Source organism: Mus caroli, chromosome 12 (genome assembly GCF_900094665.2).
Source record: "Mus caroli chromosome 12, CAROLI_EIJ_v1.1, whole genome shotgun sequence".
In the NCBI taxonomy this organism is placed as follows: Eukaryota; Metazoa; Chordata; class Mammalia; order Rodentia; family Muridae; genus Mus; species Mus caroli.
The window spans coordinates 55,853,523-55,859,288 of NC_034581.1; the positions used below are offsets into that span (position 1 = coordinate 55,853,523).

The 5,766-nt window shown below is 35.6% G+C and overlaps 1 pseudogene; it reads left to right on the forward strand.

The window, feature by feature from the left end:
* The first annotated feature begins 1,260 nt into the window (after window positions 1-1,260).
* Window positions 1,261-2,836, forward strand: LOC110307505 (annotated as a pseudogene).
* Window positions 2,837-5,766: the final 2,930 nt, after the last annotated feature.

The window sequence follows — 5,766 nt, forward strand, 5'->3', positions numbered from 1 at the left end:
TTAGCTGTAATTTCTTCATATCCATGAGTGTGAATTGTATCTCAAGCTCTCATTCTAAGTAAACACATATAATAATTTTAATGTAATGGGTCTTGGTATTTGTTTTATGCTTTCTTAGCCAAGCAAAGATATTGTCCTTTTTGTTTCAAATTAAGGTGTATTTCTCACAATCAACATTATCATTATTAATTATAATGACTATTTTCTTTGTCTCTTGATCTTGAAATGAAATGAACTCTTCTACAGTCATTGAAAAAGAAAAATCTCAGTTCCCAGAACCTGTTCTCAGCTTCTTTAGATTGAAGGGTGTAGCTTTTCTGCTTAATAAAAACCTACTATATTCATGAGCACCTTACATTTTCGAGGACTGTCACATTTGAGATGTAAGTTTTCAATCAGGTTTCTCAGCTCAAGTGTATCCGCTGTGAGATTCTGTCATATTTAACTCCATAGGTCAACATGTTGTTTCCTTATAATGAAGTATTTTAATCTCCAAATGTGCTTATGTCTCCATCACACCACAGCCAAGTACATTTCAGACTATGTTAAAAAAAAAGTAACCAACCATTATTTTTATTTTTGCATTCTTATTTTTAATATCCAAAAATCATCTACTTTTATTTAGTATTTTACTTCAATGAGTCCTCTCCCATTTTCAAAGGACAACTATTGTTTATGTTTTAATAAAACATATTTAACAAAAGGTAACATTGTCCATGGTTTATGGTATTGGCTCATCCATTTTCCCTGGTAAAACAACAGCTTATACAATGTATAAGCTTGGTATGTGCCTGCTAACTAGCTTACTGTGTCCTTTGTCCCCATCCTTGCTGAGATCCGTACAGCTTAGAGATTCATGAGTGGGATATTATCTTGGTAGCCTTCTTTGTACATTCGTTAGGTTGTACTTTCTTGTATAATATATTATCCTTTAATATTATCTCATTTTTTTCTAACAAAGTGCATTGTCAATGTACTCTTAGTACAATGCAGAAGAATTAAAGGGAAACAATACATTGTCTTTACAAAACTAGAAACTGTTTTGCTTAAAATTTGTATTTAAGTGGGTTGTGCGATGGAGCAGAAGGCTGCATCAGCTCATCCAGACCTGAGTGGTCGAGATGAGTTTTACTATGTAATCCAAGCTTAAATCTATGATCTACCTGCCTTAGCCTTTTTCGTAGCTTGGATTATTCTAGGACACCTGACTTAATATTTCTAAGCTGAAAAATCAAAATTATTGCTTTTTTTGAAACAAAGATGGCTAAGGAAAGGTGTCAGAAAAGGTCCTTTCAAGATACTCTTGAAGACATTAAGAGCAGATGAAAGAAAAAAAGAAATAAAAACTTGGCGGGGATTGGGAAATGCAGGTCCTTTATTGTTACACCGAGCCAAATATGCACTAACACTGCTATACTACTGAAATAGTATCAAGATAACAACAGGTTTAGTTTTGGCTTTGGAAAATAAACAATCCAAAGTGAGAGAAGCACAGGATATCATCCTACAACTGACAAGAGAAGGTTACTACCTTACATGTCAGCTGTATGCATTGAAAGAGAAGCTAACTTCCCGACAATGTTAATAAACTAGTCATAACTGGAAAGGACGACCCTCAGAAGTGGTCTCCAGCATTGACAATATGACCAGAGTCTTATCTGTAAAGACCTTACAGCAAATCGCTCTTGAAGAAACTGGTTGTCCCCACCAAACCTCAGCACCGAGTCCTGCTTTTACTCCAGAGACATGGGGTTGTGATTTTGATTCAGGTAAAGAAGAGTCTACTGATAAAGTCTTACCCAGAACTGTATCTATCCATCATCACTTAAGGAAAGATTTTAGTAATATAACTCACTCCACTACTTTGGAGGATTGTAAAGCCAGTCCAAGAGTCGCACAGTCTCTGGAAGTTAAAAGAAGTAGATGTAGAGAAGTAACCCTAACCCTGCATAGACTTGAACATATAGAACAAAATGTTTGTCTGTGGAACAAAGACCAAATTAACTTATGCTCTAGACCCATTAACCCAGCAAAGATTACTAAAACACAAAAAGCCATTTCATCATCATTTTCTCATCTAAACTTGAACAAGCATAAGCGTGCACAAAAAAAGAAGAGCAGAGCAAAGAAGAACCAATCAGAGATGCAAATCAAAATCCTCATTGAGGAGTAAGGGCACCAAAGGCAAAGATAAGCAGTGTTTACCCCCTACTACACGGGATGGAAGTATTGGTTCCGATGATGCTTACGATTTTAATCTAAAAGAGACTGTTCACCACATCCTTTCCTGACAAAAAAATGAGCAATGGCTGCAACAAAGAAACCAACAGCAAAAACTCAGAAGTGAGTGCCCTTGAATGCAGTACCTCTGAGGATGAGTCTGATGACGTCTACCTGCCTCCTTACAAGTGCTTGCAAGACTACACAGAGTCAGACAGACCAGGTACCAGGCCTCGGTCTAAAAGAGGACCTAAGTACCTAGCTGAAAAAGGGATGGAAGAGGTGCTGCCATCTACAGCTCCTATTGGTACCCCACCTGAGACTTGAGTCTTGAGAGTCACCTCATTGTAGCCTAACGGATGCCACCAATATCCTGCAGCGTCCTATTGTGAAAATCAGGAAGCTTTCTCCCTCTCCAAAATGGCATGAAGACAGCCCAGCAGTGTCTCTGTCTAAACGAAGGTATAGCACCATCAAAAGCTATAAAGAGCCAACACTCACTTCGAAGCTAAGAAGAGGGGACCCTTTCACGGACTTGTGTTTCTTGAATTCTCCTATTTTCAAACAGAAAAGGGGTATGAGATGTCCTAAAAGAAGAACAAAGCAAACACAATAACTCCTTTGGTTAGATACTGTTTAAGGTGATCCTTCTTTTTTTTTTTTTTTTTTTTTTTACCTAATAGAGTATTATGAGACAGTACACAATGGGCAGAACATTTATCAGGCTCTGGGTCAGGAGGGTCCTTTGAACATATACTTTGTATGGACTAGTACCAACATCTAAAACTTCTCCAGCATCCTTATTTTTCCTTAAGCAGGAGAATTGCAGAGTAGAAAACATGCAGTGCAGAATGTAGATCTTTCATAAATCCTTACCATCACATTAAGACACAAGTGGGTGAGGATCCCTTCTGTCAGTGATTCTTCCTGTGAAATGTGTATCGAATCGTTATTAGAAAACTTAATGAATTGGGTTCTGGAACAAGGTAACTGTTGTGAATACAATGCTATTTCTCAGCAGAGTAATAGCATGTCATGGATCTCAGGCTAGCCCTTTGTGTGGTCATAAAGGTGTGAATAAGGAGACTTCTGGTTTTGATATGTGAAGAAAATAAAAGTATCCAGTTCAAAAAATTGAATCTTAAAAAAAAATGTATTTAAGCAGCTGCCTGGATAGTGATATTTCTTTTACAAAGCAGACATATATATATATATTTTAAAACCCCTTTAATGGCATTGTATTGTATCCTGGTATCTTACCCATAAGAGAAAAAAATGAGGGAAGTCTTTCCCTTTGCATTAACAAGATGTTAAAATGAACAAAGCATATGGGGAACTGCCTTAAAGGATCAAGTAAAAGACAGAGCAGGGCTTAATCTTTAAGATTCAGGGATAACATAGGCATCATTTTCACTTAGTTTTGCTCTCTGGGGAAGCTTAGAAACCTTAGTACACTGTAGTGATGCCCACTTGGCCTAGGGTGGACTGTAACTTACAAAAGTACTGAACTGAGAACATCTCAGATGGCAAGGGTATAGCTGCATAATATAGAAGCCCAGCGTACCGTTATCTTCCCTATTTCCAGGACAAATACTTGGTTGCACAGTCATGGTAAAACTCAACCATAAGAGCAATTTCTTCAATTAAAAATGATAGTATGGCAGGGTGGTGGTGGCACACACCTTTAATCCCAGCACTTGGGAGGCAGAGGCAGGTGGATTTCTGAGTTCAAGGCTAGCCTGGTCTACAAAATGAGTTCCAGGACAGCCAGGGCTACACAGAGAAACCCTGTCTCGAAAACAAACAAACAAACAAACAAAAATGATAGTATGATTGAAACAGAATAAATTATGTGCTTCAAATATCTAAAACCAGGCAATAATTATTGGGCATCTCATAACTGTAATTTCAGCTCTATGAGTCTAAAACCCTTTTCTGACCAATGCTGACAGCCACCCCACCACAGAAACAAAACTAAAATAAATCTTAAAAGTTAAGATACAAACATTAACATATGGACTCTGTGATAAGCAGGAAAAAATCTGCCAATTTGATGACTCTTTTAAGAGAAGTGAGGAGTTCACAAAATGTTTTCCAAAGTTATGGCCCATTGCATACCTTAGTTGTTGGAAAACTTTAATCTGCCAGACTAAATGACCACCACAAGTAATATAGAAAACAAAACAAAACAAAACAAAGCAAACAACAAACAAAAATGTTTCTATGTATATATCACCCATATATTTATACTGTTTCTAGCTAAGCTATTTTAATAAAGCTTAATTTCTGCTGGCTTTTTTTCTGTAGTGTTGGCTATTAATTTAAAATAAAAAACTGCTTAAATAGCTTACTCTCACTTGAAGAAAGAATTAGAACATTTTGTGACTAGTTCCGGGTTTTTACTCCCAACCTGGTGACATTTTGAGTTGCTTTCTAAAATTCTCATTAGGCACATATATATTATCCTAACTACATGGCAAGCAATGTAGTATTGTCCTGTCTAGGCCCTCTCTATTGCATTTCAATGTACACAAAGCATGTTTGCGCTTATTGCTGCTAAGTTTGGAAATCTATAAATTTGATAAACTCCTACAAAATCTTAAATTGAGTTGTATTTCTACATGGGGACCTATTTTTCTCAAATTCCTAATATTTCCTTGTTTCTTTATCTTTTATTCCTTTTTTTGTATTATTCTGTACTGTTTACATATATCCTGTATTTACTCTATTCAATATTGTTTCTTTCCAAATAGCCTCCAAATATCAGTGAAATTAATAAATGGAAAAAATTGAAATAACTGAAAGATAATCACCATGCACTGACAATAAGTTTATTGCATTGTGGTCATGAAGGAGCTATGGATCATGTCCCCACTGCTGTTAAATAAACTTCCTAAATACTGATGCTAAACTGTTTTCCATCAACTCCTTTACATGCTAACATTATAAGGATGTCCAATAACCCATGTCATGTTAAGTTTTGATATTAAAAAAATGAGACATTTTGTAGATTTTCTGACCACAATTCCAGATTCCTTGTGATTTAATTGCCTTCTTGAGATTATATCTGTTTTGGTTTTGGTGCATAATTATTACCTATTTTTACTTGGTGGGAAATTTTCTCAATCTGTAGTATTTAACTACGTTTTTTTTTTAATTTTTAATATTTTTTATTACATATTTTCCTCAATTACATTTCCAATGCTATCCCAATTTTTTAAGCCTGATATTCCTTTTCGTAAAGTAGAAAGCAAATTGACTCTTCATCTTTGCACTAAAAATTTCATGTTGTCATATCAAATGCATAGATCATTTTAAAAAAACTATAAAGGGAACTGTGTGCTCCAGAACTTTCTAGCAAAGACAGATCAATTGAAGTAAAATTTTACAGCTTTTTTTTTTTTTGAGCCGAATGTCAATCACAAAGCCCAACAATTTGTCCTGTTAAAAGAAAGATTCTGTGACTCTAACTAAGGAAGTGAAAGATATGTATGACAAGAACTTCAAGTCTCTGGAGAAAGAAATTAAAGAAGATCTCAGAAGATG